Source organism: Pleurodeles waltl, chromosome 7 (assembly GCF_031143425.1).
Source record: "Pleurodeles waltl isolate 20211129_DDA chromosome 7, aPleWal1.hap1.20221129, whole genome shotgun sequence".
NCBI classification, from domain to species: Eukaryota; Metazoa; Chordata; class Amphibia; order Caudata; family Salamandridae; genus Pleurodeles; species Pleurodeles waltl.
The window spans coordinates 977,590,936-977,609,114 of NC_090446.1; positions in this window are offsets into that span (position 1 = coordinate 977,590,936).

Consider the following 18,179-nt stretch of genomic DNA (forward strand, 5'->3'; position numbering starts at 1 on the left):
CACCAGGAAGAGACCACTCAATAGCAGCTATTGACCACAGTCAATACAAATGGGCACTGATGGAAAGTTGAAACCACTTCACTGTTCGCTCAGTACCTTCCCTAACGTTCCATAGAATGAAGAACAATATAACAATTGTAAACTGGAAAGGTGGACAGAATGTCTCTCTTTGGTTTTGGTCTCATTGGGTAGCAGCTCTTTTGCCAGCAGAGATTCCCTTGAATAAAAGCACCAAAAACATAGCAAAGACGCAAGAGTATCTCAATTGACAACACATCCTGTACAGAAAAAGTAGGCGACAGATAACGGCAGGCTCAAACAATATAATTTTATTTATCCAGAAAAAGGCAATCTGCACACTTTTCTCAAGCTTTACCTGTTGCAATTCTTTATACTAAACAGTAGTAATTCACTGACATTTTTCTAATATATTAAATGTTGATACCTCCTTAAAACACTCAAAAACATTTCACATTAATATCGGTAAAATTGTATGGAACAGTGATGCCCAATATATTTAACTAAGTCTCGACTACAACGTTTTAACAAAGGTAACAATCAAAGATGGCTGCCGTACAGCCAGAGGTTGTTTATTCTTTTATTGAAACCTCTCAGTGTCCGGTGTGTTCCTTAGATCAGTGGTTCCTTACCTTTTGGCTTCTGTGGACCCCCACTTTATCATTACTGGATCCCAGGGACCCCCACTGAATCATTATTGGAATTCAGGGACCCCCCCGCCATTCAGTCATTACTGAAAGCTGGGGACCTATTCTGATAATATTATTTAATTTTCTAAGCAGTCGCGGACCCCCTGAGGAGGCTTTGCGGACCCCCAGGGGTCCCAGGACCACAGGATGGGAACCACTGTCTTAGATGATAAAAACGACACAGACAACAAACATGGAAAGAGAGAGACAGTATGCAGCCAATCCGGGCTTAAAAAGAAGGCTACCCCAAATCATAATGCTTGTCTTTGTCACAGAGTAATAAAAGTCATAATAAAACATTTTTTTTCCTGAAGCAGTCAGTTGTTTTCTTAATTATTATTTTTTAATTACACTTCTTCATTGTTTTTTCACAAATACAATAAATAATGTCAATAATCAGGAAACACTAAACAAACGCAAAATAACGATATTACAAAGAATGGCAAAGATAAGCCAAAACTCGACAAAACTAATCAGGTTAGTTATCTGATAGTTTTACTCGATGAAAAAATTGTATTCCTGTTTTATGCTCAGCAGCTTTCACAGTGGAGAAAGAGTAGCAGCCAAAGTAGCTAGGACTCCCTTATGTGTATTGTAAAGTAAAAAGGGTTTTACCATTCAGTCTCGCATTTACTCCCTCCCTCCCTCGATCTCCTCCACTCTTATGTGAGCCAAATACAAAAAACAAAGTGAATAACAGGTGCCTCAATTATATCTATACATCTTATTTATTTTTATTAAATGAAAATTCGAATTGTTGAATTTTTTTCACAAATACACATTAGACATTACACAGTATACTTATTCCACATAACCACAGAAGAAATAAAATCAGACAAATGTATCTCTTTTTATAAATACAGGATGAGGGTCGAGGTGATCATTGCGCCTCAGATGACCAGAATTCTGGTTTAAAACATTGAAAACGAGACCCAGCACACATCCGTATGTTAGTATCAAAAATAAATTCACATGCTCTCAAGTTAAATCATATGCCACATAATTCCACAGTCAATTCTTCTTAAAATTATTATTCTTTTGTTTGTTCATATTGAAGATAATCAATCCATAGCCAACACGTTTCATCCTAACGGCCTTCTTCAGGGGAACACCGAGGAGCTTCAGGTCCCTGCTTCACTTTCCGTAGATATCTCCCTTTAAGCTATTCACATATACCAACATTACATATATATGATTATGACTTTTATTAATCATGTAATCGTGCCTGTGTGGGCGGATTATTACACAGTGCAGCACCATTTCACTAACGCCAATCTATTGTGCCTCAAATCAGTTGTGCTTTCAATGGCACTGTTGAAATTACTGACTACAAATATTTTGGTGAAAAATGTTTCTAAAAGATAATGGAGGTAAACGGGGCTTCTATAGTGCACAGTGCAGCAATGCACAGGCGAAATTCTTTGCATGAATGCAAAATAATGACGCCAAATCCGTATAATGTATCGTGGGCCAGATTGCAATAGGTGTGATCTGTTTACTCAATGATGCTCCCTTTATTGAACCTGGGAAGATAAAAGGTAGAGTTCGACTGGAACCTGTGATTTACAGACTACACCCAGATATCTGCAGGCGGCTCTTCAACCACAGGGCAATTGGTGGCACATTAGGGTGTTGTGAGGTCACACACGCCAAAGGGTTTCTGTGCAAGGGCTATGAAATATGTTTGGATATTTGGTGAATGACAGCAGTGGGCAAAGGATAAAGGTCTTGAGTGTGCTCCGGGAAGGTGAAATCTGCAAGGCCGACTTCAAATGTTTGGCAAAGCGTCAGGCACACGTTTTGTATATAAATAAAAGTTGACTGCCAACCACGCTCCCATCTTTGGCATTCTCAGTTAAACATGGCAGGTTAAGGAAGTTGTGCTGCGTGAGTGAAAATAGTCGGAGCATGTTAGTGACCTGAAGCACAGAAAATCAATTTCTGGTGTTTTAATGAGATTGCGTAAGTGGATGAAATGCAAATAAGGATGTAGTAAGAGGAACTGTACTGAATCCACAAAATAAGGAGATTTATATTAGACTTGTTTAATTAATTGTATTGTAATCGCATTTATATAGCGCCTAATACCCCTGATGAGGCATTGAAGCTCTTTCCAACTGATAGAACACTACAGAATCGACGATTAGTGGTTAGTCTGGTAGTGATTGGTGATTACTGGTTATTTTTTGTTACTGGGATTAGTTTTGTGATCTCAGGAGACAGTCCTTGCATTTCTAGTCACGATACATCATATAATTGGAAACCTATAAACTATATGGTTTATTCCTGAATGATGCATGCATCTTTCCATTTCCATTAGAAACTTTGAATAGGGCCAGATGATTTGGCATCTGAGAGATAATCTTTTACATTCTCACATGAACCTATTTAGTATTGTGACAAACTTGTATACCATTATTTGGAACATGGTGACTGAAAAATTTCTGTTGATATTAGTAACCGATAAAGGCAGTAAAATGTTTCTACCCAGAAGCCCATACAGGAAGGTTTTTCACAAATGGAACTTATATTTATGCTATACATACACACACTGCTAGTTTTCATGGCAGAAAAAGACAAACTCAACCAAAGGAATTCTATAAGAAGACAAATCTGCATAGACACCTTTAGTACAGAATAAGCATTTTTTAACAAACAGTATGTTGTCTATGTCTATAAACAGACATATGCTTTGTACAATAGTATTTTCTCTGTGTTTATTAATGGGGGCATGTCCTTTTTTACTTTCCTGTAAACACATTTTCATACTTAAATAGAACTTTTGGAGTAGGTGAGCATGTCGTGAGCAAGGAGGGTTGCCTAGACACATCAATATGGCCACTACTTTGAAATCTAAATAAAACACTAGTGAGAAACAGTTTGAGTGTTGGTCCTTCTCTCCTTTTAAGGCCGAGCCTGCGACAATATGGGATAGCACATGCATCTCACTTGTGAGACTCTCTTGTTAACTAAAAAAAGGCTTGGAACCCACCTGTTTACAGTTATTTTGCTTCTGGCACTCTTCTTTACAGCCGTGTGATTGGTCACTGGAAGCCTAGTATAATTTCCGTTCATGTCTGTGGAGCAGGGACCAAGCACTTATTGATTCAATTTAATCAGTGTCCACCCGCTGCTCCCGACATGATTTAGGTACTTTTTTTTTTTTTTTTTTTTTTTTATTCTAGGGCCCTGCAAACAGAAGGCATGTGACTAGAAAAAATGTGCCCAGCAGGACAAACATAATTGCAAGGTTTATTTTCTATATTTAACGTTTTTTTTTTTTGCAAGTCTTCATTTCTCACTGGGAAGAAGCACCGATTGATTCAACTTAATCAGTGCCCCAAACCTGCTCCCCATGTCATTGAGGTGCTTCTTTTTCAATTCTAGGGCCCTGCAAACAGAAGGCGTGTGACTGGCAAAGAATGTGCCCAGCAGGACAAACAAAATTACAAAGTTTATTTATTTATAAGTAACTCTTTTCTCACTTTGCACTCATGTTTTGTTTTTGCTCACGGAAGCTGTTCTCAAAAGATGACAATTATCTTGTTATAAATATTGCAAAACAACGTTGTTTCTTTCTTAAGTGAAATTTTCAAAATTACCGCTTTAACACATAATTGTGCAGTACACTCTAATCCACCCTACCACAATCCAAACCATCCCTGTCCAATCTACGCCAATCCATTCCACCTCACCCCACACCAACTCACACCACTTAATCAAATCCACCTGACTCAATCCAATTGACCACAGACAAAATCAATTCACCCCACTCCAAACCACTCACTACAATCCACCCCACTACAATCTTCTCAACCCACCCCACTACAATCTGCCCCACTACAATCCAAAACAATCTGGCCTACTTCAATAAAATCAATCTGCCACTTGCCAATCCAAAACAATCTGTCCCACTCCAATCCAAAACAATCTGAACCACTCCAAATCAAAACAACCTGCTGCACTCTAATCTGCCCACTCCTATCCAAAACAGTGTGCCTCACATTAATTGAAAACAATCTGCTCCACTCTAGTCTGCCCTACTCCAATCCAAAAACAATGTGCTCCACTCTAATCTGCCCCACTCCAAACCCAAACAATCTGCCCCATGCCAAGTTGCCTGACTCAAATCTAAAACAATCTTTCCCACTCCAGTCCCAAACAATCTGTCCTACTCCAATTCCAAACAATCTGTCTCACTCCAATCTCCCACCCGCCAATTGAAAACAATCGGCCCGCACTCCATTGTATAAGAATCTGCCCCATTCCAATCTGCCCAACTCCAGTCCAAACAATCTGCAACACTCCAATCCATTTCAATGTCCCCTACTCCAACCTGTCCCACTTTAATCCAAATCAACCTGCCCCACTGCAGTCCAAAACAATCTGATCCATTCCAATCTAAAACAACCTGCCCCACTCTAATCTGCCCTACTCCAATCCAAAATAATATGCCCCACTCCAGTCTGTCCCACTCCAATCAAAACAATCTACCTCGCTCCCATCTACCCTACTCCAACCTGCCCCACTCCAATCCAAGACAATCTGCCCCACTCCAGTCCACACCAATCAGCCCCATTCCAATATGTCCCAATCCAAACAATCTCCCACTCCAATCTGCCCCACTGCAATCCAAAACAATCTGCCCCACTGCAATAAAAAAAAATATGCCCCACTCCAATCCAAAACATGCCCCACTCCCATCCAAATAAATCTGCCCCTCCCCAATCCACCTCACTTCAGTCTGCCTAACTTTAATACAACACAATATGCCATACTTCAATTCACCCACTCCAATCTGCCTCACTCCAATCCCCAAAAATCTGTCCACTCCCATCCGCCTCACTGCAATCTGCCTACTTCAATCCAAAACAATCTGCCCCACTTCAATCCACCCAACTCCAATATGTCCCACTCCAATCTGCCCTATTTTAACCCAAATCAACCTGCCCCACTCAATCCAAAACAAACTGCCCCACTCCAGTTTGCCCTACTCCAATCCACTTTACCCCAATCTGAACCACACCAGTACAGCTCAATTCACCCCAGTCCAATCAACCACAACCCACCCTGCTACAATCCACTTCACCCCACACCAATCCAATCCACCCCATACCAATCCAGCCCAGTCCAGTCCAATCTACCCTACTATAATCCAATGCATGACACCCCAATCCAAACTACCCCACCCCAATCCACTTTAATCCACCCCACTCGAGTCTGATCCACCCCATTCGTATCCAACCCACCCTACTCCAGTTCAACCCACCCCAATCCAACCCAGTACACCCACTCCAATCCACCCCATTTCAATACAATTCCCTTTAATCAACCCCATTCCAGTCCACATTAATCCATCCTACTCCATTCCATCTCAAGACATGGCTGTTCGAGCAGTAGCAGCCCCCACCTACTCAGCGCCTTGAAACCCTTACAGGTGAGTACTGCGCTTTACAAATTCTCTGATTGATTGATTGAGTCCACCCCACTCAAAACCACCTTAAACTATCCCACTCCAATCGAGTATACTCCTCTCTAATTAATCCACCCCACACCAATCCATACCACCCCAATCCAATCCAGCCCACTCCAATTCAATCCAACCCACCTAAATCCACCACACTCAGTCCAATCAACACCACTCTGATCCACCCCAATCCCATCGACCCCACTTAGGTCCACCCCACTCCAGTCCACCCTACTTCACCAATCCAATTCACCCCACACCAGTCCAATCTACCTCACCTCACTCCAATCCAGCCCTTCCAGTCACCCCACCCTAATCCACCCCACCCTATTTCAATCTGCTCCACCCTATTCTACTCTAATCCACCTCACTCTATCCCAATACAGACCAACCCACCCAATCCCAGTCCAGTACACCGCACTCCAGTCCATCAAGCCTACCCCACTTCTTTCCACCATACTCCAATCCAATCCACCTCAATGCACCCCACCCGAGTCCACCCAGCTTTAATCCACCCAGATCCAGTTACAGTCCACTCCAACCAGCTTCAATTCACCATAATTCAATCGACCCCAAACCCCTTCTATCCATTCCACTGCATCCCACCACATCCAAATTCAATCCACCCCACCCATTTCAATCTACCCCACTCCAATCCATCCTACTCACTCCAATCGACCACACTCCATCCCAATCCAATCCATCCATTCCGGTTCAGTTCACCACACTTCAATCCATCCAGCCCACCCCAATCCGCCCCACTTCAATCCAATCCTCCCCTACCCAAGCCAGTTCACCACACCTCACTCCAATCTACCCCACTCTAATTCAGCCATATTACTCCAATCCAAACCTCCCACCCCAATCCAATCTAATCCACCCACTTGAATACACCTCACCTCATTTCAATCCATCCCAATCCAATCCAATCCACCCCAGTCTAATCCAATCCACCCCAGTCTACTCCAATCCACCCCACTACCTCAATCCACTCCACTCCACTCTGTGAGACTCTCTGCCACTGACCCACTGAACTATACTTCCCTATACTCAGCTCTATGACTCGCTACTCCACTTCCTCCACCTTACGGTATTCCAACAAATCCACTCTAAGACACTCTACTCTCTCATTCCTCTCTGACACTCCATGCCACTAACTTTTGGTCATGCTGAACAGCAGACATGCTGCTGTATAACATGGCAAAGCACATTGTCAAAGCCAATAGATATTGCATAGGCAAGTCCTATTGGCTTTGCCAGTGCTTGTTACACTTGATTACCATGTTGAAAATGCGGCCTCAGCATCTGCTCTGGCTTCCTAGAGCTCCTCGTGTCACGGGTTCTGATCAAGAATCAGCACATTCAAGTTTCAATGTTAGAGCACACATATGCAGCGGGTAAAATGTGGACGCACCACGGAATACCTTTCTATGTTCCTTGAGTGGTCGGAAGCAACCACCATCTGTGATCATCTCCAGCAAACTAATCCCTCAACCTTCCAACCTTTGTGAGGCGATTTACCAAAAAAGAGTAAAATAAAATGAACCTCCTAAGGCTGTGTCTCCGGCGTTGATTCAAACCACTGATGGGCACTTACGCGCAGACCTAAGCAGGAGGTCGTGAACCCAAGGACGCGGTCATATCTTCTTCCCCTCTTTTGTGTGACGCGCTTGGCCTATTTTGATAGCAGGGAAGTTCGAGAGTGAACACTGGCCAATTGCCAAAGCTTTGTGAGCCACCCCCCTTTCCACGCCCCCCAACAGAGGGAGTAGTGATAAAAGGCTGTTGTACAGGAAGATATGCTCCGTGCTAAAATGGTGGATTCCGCAGTGACTCCGACAGGCGAGGGAACGCAAGCACCATATGTCTTCGGTGTTCAGATCTGATGCCACCTGTGTGTAAAAATGATTCACCAGACATCCCGTTTCCGGGTGAAGCATTATGCCAGACATTGTGTGTACATTGATCTACCTGGGACGGAACAGCTTCTGTGCTCGAGTCTAATTAGAACTTAAAGCCTGCAGGCAGATGTAGTCTAAAACATCCTCCAGACTGTATAAACATGACACATGTTGCCTGTATTCACATCTGGCTCAAATTGACGCCACATGGACATTTCACTTTTGTTTGAGTGAAGCATATTTTTTTATTTGGTACTTCTGAGGTAAGTTTTCAGACTCAGGAGTCAGTGGCGTAACGAAACTTGAGGGGGCCCTTCTAAAAAGTACATGGAGGGGCTCTCCTTCGAATACACTCAGGAGCTCTTAGGCCCCCCCCCGTCCTCCTCCCCCCGCACCGCTGGGGCTGCGGGGGCCTTTGTTACGCCAGTGTCAGGAGTAGCTCCCTAACTCTACAATGCCCAGACATTAATTGCAACCCGTGCAGTTGCTCTTCCCCTCAAGTTCACATTTACGCACTCCCTTTCGAAGATCTGCAAAATAACATTACATTTTGGATTAAAAACACACGGAAGTATCTTGCTTTACTTCGTAGGTTTCTCCCATGCACAGCTTATCATGTTTGTATAGCTGTGTGTTTCTACATAACATCCACATATCATATTTGATTTGTTATTGTGCAAACAGCAGTAATGTCATAACACCTGTGAATTATTTCTCAGAATTGGTGGAAATTAGGACAGTCCTGTCATCTGTAAATTTCAACCAATGAGAAGCCGAGAAAATAGACTACTACTTAGTGATAATGAAATGTAAGAAACCGAGATTAGCGAAAGTCATTCTTGGTAAAGAGCAGATTTGACAAAATGACGACATCATGCCCATGGAAAAATATAAATCACAGACCCAATAGGTATTTTTCTAAAGGGTCGATGCAGCACAAAATTTCACCAAAAAAATCGGGTAAGTTGTAGCAATCAGAAGATTTAACAAAGCAAAAACAGTTCTCTCAACTTAGTGCCTATGAACGAATATCAGATAACCATCCCAAACTCCAAGTTAAGATAGCCATAATTGATATGACAAATTAGGCAATAGATGACATCACATCATCAATTACATCATTTAAGAAGCTTAGGGGTCACGGTGTCTGAGGGTAGGTCTACGTCAAGGGTTCCTGGGCATGGAGTAGGCCCATTCAATTGAGCTTCAGGGGTACCGTGCCCAAGGACCTGTATCCAGAGCACTCTGGGTGCGTCTGAAACTGGCGTCCAGTCGGATGGACCTAAAGTCTCCTGCACATTCCTGAACGAGATAACTATTAGGCCTTCAGGAGAGATGGATGGCAAGGCCTTGCCCCACTGCGCTCCATATCTAGCAGGTCCAAAGGCCTGCGCCATCACATGCCCACTGCGCATGGCTTGAGGTGATAGTGCTTGAAGTGCAGGGCCTGGTCCAATGCCAGGACTTGCTTTTTGCTGAAGAAAGTAGGCACTGCCTTCTATTCCCATTCGCCATCAGTTATGGGGCGGCTGGAAGCAAATCCTGCCAGAAACTGCTTATGCTTTGTTCACCCTGTGCACCCTTTCTCGTTTCACCCAGAGACTGTCAGAACCCCAGTCCCTCTGCCTACAGCCTATTGGGGTCCAATGTTCCACCCCATAAGCAAGGTGAAAGATGATGTCAATGATAATCATAATGGCTCTCCCATTAGTTGTTTGAATCAGGGCTTGAAATTGGATTGGCTAGGGTTAGGACCAGCTTCTTATTGGCTAGTAGGGCTATTTAAGCCTAGGACTCAGGGCGTCTCAGCCCGGGCGTCGAGGCAAAGGGTGGAGAGGACAAGGGCAGTTGCCTGTTTGGGCTTGTTCGGGATAGGTAGGGACTAGGGACTAGGGCCAGAAATGCTGCCCGATTCTCAATTGACCAGGATTGGTTTCAGCCCCTATACATCCCTCAACATGCAAACACATTATCTACAAAGACATCCAACTCATGCATCACAAACTGTCCACAAACAGATTGCATTGTCCCATCACCCAACACAATACCCTGTATACAACACATATACACATATCCTCCACAACTACAACAGTCAAATACCTTCATTCTCACAGCAATCACTACTCTGTCCACACCCACTAACACAACCTGCCATCACCCACACAACACAAAACTACAGTATACATTTCTCTCAGTCTCAGGCTTCCAGATACACACTCTCTGCTCATACTAACCAACACCACCATCTGCTGGTTGCTCCACACAGACCACCTGTCATCATACCAATGCCCAAACCCTGCCTTCAAACGCACCATCTACAAACACTCTTCCCCTCTCTTCACCATTTACACACAACCATACAATCCCCACTATTCACTCCACCACACATATTACCTCTTCCAGTCATCACAACTAACACTAACTCCCCTGACACACATCCATCACCTCTTACACACCTCGTACATTCATCTCCAAAACACATCAACACCCCATCTAACACTCAAATTCCACTCACCAGCACTAACTCACATACAACTCCCTCACCAAAAACAACTACACCAATATCCCCTCTCAATTTTCCACAAAAACAATACAGACCACAAACATCAGCACATCAAATGAACACAAACTTACATTACACTTATCGTCATACCCACTCCCACCCTCAGGACTACACAAAGAATACAAATTCCATCCTATCTCCACCCCTACTTTCTCACTCTTCACAAACACCTACCACAAGCACCCCAACCCATCAACTTTCATTCACTCGCCTCTCCTCAATGGCACAAATGAGAGCCTTACATCATGAACCACATGCTCCTCCACCACCCCTAACCCATACTCCATCCACACTAAACAAACGCAAACAAAAGAAAAAACATGCCACTCATAGCAACCTCGCATCCCCTTGTCTATTACATAATAAGACTACCCTACAAAAAACAGTACACTCTTCACGGCTCTCTCAGCCACCAAGTCCACCACCCACACACACAGACCCAACAAAATGCCTCCTTAACCTGCTGGAAGAGGAACACTATATGGAAAAGCAAGACTATTGTGAGCCTCAAACAGTTATCACAACTAGCAACACTCCTGCTTCAAGCTCATATTATACTACTTACCCTTCTCCTAAACAAAACAACACTACCACTAACACACCTTTTCTAAACTGCCAGCTCATAAATGCTCGCTCACTCTAAAAAAACAAGCACCACATCTACAACCTGCTCACAGACACACAACCTGACTTACTATTCATAACTGAATCCTGGTTGGGAGATGACATGGCCCCAGTGTTGCACGAAGCCGTTCCTCCAGGCTATCAAACCATCACACAAAACCGTATAGGCAAGAGAGGAGGTGGACTAGCTATTATATTCAAACAGGCATTGAACCTCAGTAAAACAGACAACATCTCCATTCAAGGATGGGAAGCCCTCCTTACCAGATGCCACCCTACTCCAACTTCCTCCTGTAACTTTCTCCTCCTTTACAGACCTCCACCTAACAACTCCACATTCCCAGATGCTTTTCTAGACACAGTCTCAAACCTTATTACACTATACTCCAACCTATGCATTCTTGGGGATCTAAACATTTGGTTTGACAAACCCAATATGCCCCATCCAAAAGCTATCACCACTGGCCTAGTCGCATTGAACCTACATCAGATTGTACACAATCCCACACACATCGCTGGACACATCCTAGATGTCATTTTTGCTAAGCCTGAACTAGTTACTATTCATAGCATCACGCCAGTCACTTGGTCAGACCACCATTTGATAACTTTCCAACATACAACTTCACAAATCAACACACCCCACAACTACTTACATACATACACCTATCGACCATGGAGCAAACTCAATTTGGATGACTTAGAAACACAACTAACAGCCAACACAGATCTAGATACAATTAATTCTGTGCCAAAACTTTATGAGTGGCTACAGGAAGTTTTTGATATCCTAATACCACTCAGAAAAACTAAACACAGCAAAAGAAAACCAACACCTTGGAGAAACACAGAACTTAAAAAGATAAAGCAACAAATCAGAAAGTTGCAGCGGACCTGGCTCAAAACAAACAACAGTCAAGACAAACTGCAGCTACACAAACTTAACAGGTTATACAAATCATCAATCAAAAAAGCTAAAAAAAGATACTACTCAGACAGAATTCAAAATGCTCAATCTACAACCAAGGAATTTTATAAAATTCTCAATGAATTTCGAAAACCTACATGCATGGAAGGAAGTCATCCCACTACTCAAGATTTCACAAACAAATTGGCAACTCACTACACAACCAAGGCAGACACATTGGACTCCTATTTTAAACAGAAGAAAAGCATCAGCACCAACCCCTTTCCTAAAATACCCTTTAAGAATAAACCATCCCAACCTCTACAGTCCTTCAAACAAATATCCCAGGATGAATTTATGGATTTGGTCAAAGCAAGCAGACCTTCTGGTTGCCCTTCTGACCCTTGCCCACCACAAATCTTCAAGAACATCCTTCTATCTACTTCTGCTGCCACACCTGTAAGAAGAATAATCAACAACTCTTTAACTTCAGGAACTTTTCCTGCAGACCTGAAAACGGCATACATACGACCTTTATTAAAGAAAACAAACCTAGACCCGCAAGACCCCAACAACTACGGACCAATCACAAATGGACCTTTCCTGGGCAAATTGATAGAAAGAGCAGCATTCGCCCAGATGTCACAATTCATTGAAGACAATTCTATACTTTCAGACTTCCAAACTGGATTCCGCCCAGGAAGAAGCACTGAATCAGCACTCATAGCAATCTGGGATGATCTTAAAAACACAGTCGACCGCAATGGAGTTGCTGCACTACTTCTCTTGGACCTCTCAGCTGCCTTTAATACGGTTGACCACGACACCGTAATTCAAAGACTCCATGAAGCCGGCATACAAGGGATTGCTCTCAACTGGATTACTTCCTATCTTCAAAAAAGATCTAATATCATCCACTCGCCCCCCTTCTCATCCGAACCCTACCTCACAAAAGCAGGGGTCCCCCAAGGATCAATCATCTCACCTTTGCTTTTCAACATCTACATGATATCTTTACCAGAACTGATCAATGATTTCCATCTCACATGCTACAACTATGCAGATGACACACAAATACTACTTAAATTATAATGCCCCAAAACATTGAAAACTCACAAATCTTCAGTTGCCTCAGAGCCGTTGATCAGTGGATGACCTGGAGCCATCTCAAACTAAATGCCTCCAAAACAGAAATACTCATATGTGGTGACTGGAAAAATTATGACCCTATGTGCGTCTGGCCTGACGATCTCGGACCACCTCCTCATTTATCCAAGGAAGTTAAAAACCTAGGAATCACCATGGATTCCAAGTTAACTATGAATGCCGAAGTGGACAAATTAGCACAAACAAGCTTCATCACCTTGAAGACTTTACGACGCATCTTCCCCCACCTCGGATTTCCACACAAGGTGCAAGCTACTATCTCGCTTGTACTATCCAAACTGGATTATGCCAATGGCCTCTACCATGGATCATCTCTATCTATTATGAAAAAACTACAACGTATCCAGAATTCTGCAGCCAGGCTACTATTACATGTAAAGCTGCAAGCCCACATCTCCCCTGCCTTGAGAGCACTACAGTGGTTACCTGTTGCCAGAAGATGCACTTTCAAGCTGCTTTGTATCACCCACAAAGCTATACATGGAACAGGATAGCTTTTTATCAGAAACAAAATAACCAAATGCATCCAACAAAGAAACCTCCGCTCAAGATTGGCACCCCGCCTTAGAACACCACCATACAAGAAAAAGACTATAGGTTGTACATCCTTCTCCGTTCAAGCAGCCAAACTATGGAATTCATTACCCCCAACTATAAGAGCCACAGATAACTTTCTTCTCTTCAGAAAACTACTCAAGAGATCGCTCTTTCCTTCATAACCACCATATTCAAACAACTATGGGCTGCATATGCCTATGTTGATAAATATTTTTTTCTGATTATGTGTATATTTCTAGTTATGTATAGTTCTTTAGAAAATATGTATCGCTACTATGTCATAACAATAAAATTCACACACACTCTTTAAACCTGTTTGACTGAGTATATTTACCCATGGTTCTAATTATGAATTGTATGTGCATATGTGTGTGTATTCATGTGTGTTTGTATGTGTGTATGTATGTGTGTATGCATATATATATATATGGAAAATGTCACTTACCCAGTGTACATCTGTTTGTGGCATGAGACGCTGCAGATTCACATGCTGTGCATTATCCTGCCATCTACTGTTGGGCTCGGAGTGTTACAAGTTGTTTTTCTTCAAAGAAGTCTTTTCGAGTCACGAGACCGAGGGACTCCTCCCTTTCGGCTCCATTGCGCATGGGCGTCGACTCCATCTTAGATTGTTTTCCCCGCAGAGGGTGAGGTAGGAGTTGTGAGTATACTAGATGTGCCCATGCAATGGAGTAGGTATGTATTTACAAATTTACAATTTTCATTCAACTAATAACGGCTACAGGCTCCCGGGGAGGTGGGAGGGCGCATGTGAATCTGCAGCGTCTCCTGCCACGAACAGATGTACACTGGGTAAGTGACATTTTCCGTTCGGTGGCATGTGTAGCTGCAGATACACATGCTGTGCATAGACTTATAAGCAGTAATCTCCCCAAAAATGCGGTGGCTTAGCCTGTAGGAGTTGAAGTTGTCTGAAATAATGTCCTACTGTGGCGTGTTGCGTTGCTAACACATCTACACAGTAATGCTTAGTGAATGTATGAGGCGTAGACCAGGTGGCTGCCTTACAAATTTCCGTCATAGGTATATTCCCAAGAAAAGCCATTGTGGCGCCTTTCTTTCTAGTGGAATGTGCTCTTGGTGTAATAGGTAGATCTCTTTTTGCTTTAATATAGCACGTTTGAATACATTTAACTATCCATCTGGCGAAGCCTTGTTTGGATATAGGATTACCTGAATGAGGTTTTTGGAAGGCTACAAACAATTGTTTTGTTTTACGAAATTGTTTTGTTCTGTCAATGTAATACATTAGTGCTCTCTTTATGTCTAATGTATGTAGGGCTCTTTCGGCTACTGAGTCTGGTTGCGGAAAGAATACTGGGAGTTCCCACTGTTTGGTTTAGGTGGAATGGTGATATGACCTTTGGTAGGAATTTGGGATTTGTACGGAGAACCACTTTATGTTTATGTATTTGTATAAAGGGTTCTTGAATAGTAAATGCTTGTATCTCACTTACTCTTCTAAGTGATGTGATAGCTATTAGGAAGGCTACTTTCCAAGTTAAGTATTGCATCTCACAAGAGTGCATGGGTTCGAATGGTGGTCCCATGAGTCGTGTTAATACAATATTAAGGTTCCACGAAGGTACTGGTGGTGTCCTTGGGGGTATGATTCTTTTTAGTCCCTCCATAAATGCTTTGATGACTGGGATTCTAAAAAGCGATGTTGTATGTGTAATCTGCAGATAGGCAGATATCGCAGTGAGATGTATTTTAATGGAAGAGAATGCTAGATTAGACTTTTGTAAGTGTAATAAGTAGCTTACAAAATCCTTTGTGGAGGCATGTAGTGGTTGAATCTGATTAGTGTGGCAGTAGTAAACAAATCTTTTCCATTTGTTTGCGTAACAATGTCTCGTCGTAGGTTTTCTAGCTTGGTTAATGACCTCCATACACTCTTGTGTAAGGTTTAAATGTCAGAATTCTAAGACTTCAGGAGCCAGATTGCTAGATTGAGCGATGCTGGATTCGGGTGTCTGATCTGTAGTTTGTGTTGTGTTAACAGATCTGGTATGTTTGGTAACTTGATGTGAGGTACTACTGATAAATCCAACAGTGTTGTGTACCACGGTTGGCGAGCCCAGGTTGGTGCTATGAGTATTAGTTTGAGTTTGTTTTGACTTCGTTTTTTGACCAGATAAGGAATGAGTGGGAGAGGGGGAAAAGCGTAAGCAAATATCCCTGACCAACTGATCCATAGTGCATTGACCTTGGATTGAGGGTGTGGGTACCTGGACGCGAAGTTTTGGCATTTTGTGTTTACTTTTGTTGCGAATAGGTCTATGTTTGGTGTTCCCCAGCGGAGGAAGTGATCCTGTAGGATCTGGGGATGAATTTCCCATTTGTGAGTTTGCTGGTGATCCCGACTGAGATTGTCGGCTAACTGGTTCTGAATGCCTGGGATGTATTGTGCTATTAGGTGAATGGGATTGTGAATTGCCCAATGCCAAATTTTTTGTGCTAAGAGACACAGTTGTGACGAGTGTGTCCCTCCTTGTTTGTTGAGATAATACATTGTTGTCATGTTGTCGGTTTTGACAAGAATGTGTTTGTGGGCTATTAGTGATTGAAATGCTTTTAATGCTAGAAACACTGCCAACAGTTCTAAATGATTTATGTGGAGTTGTTTTTGCAGATTGTCCCATTGTTCCTGTATGCTGTGCTTGTTGAGGTGTGCTCCCCACCCCATCATGGAAGCATCTGTTGTGATCACATCTTGAGGCACTGGGTCCTGGAATGACCGCCCTTGGTTTAAATTTATAGGGTTCCACCATTGAAGCGAGAAGTGTGTCTGGTGGTCTATCAACACTAGATCTTGGAGTTGACCCTGTGCTTGTGTCCATTGTTTTGCTAGGCACTGTTGTAAGGGCTGCATGTGTAATCTTGCGTTTGGGACAATGGCTATGCATGAAGACATCATGCCTAGAAGCTTCATTACAAACCTTACTGGGTAGTGTTGGTTTGGCTGTATGCTTGATGTTATATTTTGGAAACGCTTGGACCCTTTGTGGACTTGGAGTGGCAATCGCTTTTTGTGTGTTGAGTGTTGCTCCCAAGTATTGTTGTATTTGGGATGGCTGCAGATGTGATTTCTGGTAATTTATAGTAAACCCTAGTTTGTGTAGAGTTTCTATAATGTATTGCGTGTGAAGAAAACACTGTTGTTGAGTGTTGGTTTTTATTAGCCAGTCGTCTAAGTATGGGAATATGTGCATGTGCTGTCTCCTTATGTGAGTGGCTACTACTGCAAGGCATTTCGTGAATACCCTTGGGGCTGTTGTTATCCCGAACGGTAACACTTTGAATTGATAGTGTACGGCGTGTATTACAAACCTTAAGTATTTTCTGTGAGAAGGATGGATGGGTATGTGAAAGTAGGCATCCTTGAGATCTAATGTTGACATGTAGTCCTCCTTTTTTAGTAAGGGAACCACGTCTTGAAGTGTTACCATGTGGAAGTGATCCGACTTGATGAAGAGATTCAGTGTTCTGAGATCTAATATAGGTCTTAACGTTTTGTCCTTCTTTGGAATTGGGAAATATAGTGAGTAGACGCCTGTTCCTTTCTGATGGATGGGTACTAACTCTATTGCTTGTTTTTGTAATAATGCTTGGACCTCTATTTGTAATAGGTCTAAGTGTTGTTTGGACATATTGTGTGCCCTTGGGGGCACATCTGGCGGGAAATTTGTGAATTCTATGCAATAACCATGTTGGATAATGGCTAGGACCCATGCGTCCGTAGTAATGTGTGTCCAGTTTTGATAGTATGTGGTAAGTCTCCCCCCCACAGGTGTTAAGTGTTGGGGTTCTGTGACATTCAAGTCACTGTTTGGTTTGGCTTGTTTTAGGTATCTGGAACTTTCCCCTTCCTCTTGGGAATTGTCCACCTCTATATGAGCCACGAAACCCTCCCCTCTGGTATTGTGCCTGATAGGTGGGTCTGGTTTGCGAGGTGGAAGGCTCTGGTGTTTGCATTCGAAACCCCCCTCTAAATTGTGGCTTTCTAAATGTTCCTCTGCCCTGTGGGGAGTAGAGCGCGCCCATGGCTTTGGCCGTGTCCGTGTCCTTCTTTAATTTTTCAATTGCTGTGTCCTCTTCCGGCCCAAACAATTGTTCCTGGTTAAAAGGCATGTTCAACACTGCTTGTTGGATTTCTGGCTTGAATCCAGAGCTTCGTAACCATGCATGCCTGCGAATGGTTACCGCAGTGTTGACTGTTCGTGCTGCCGTGTCTGCTGAGTCTAATGCGGACCTTATTTGG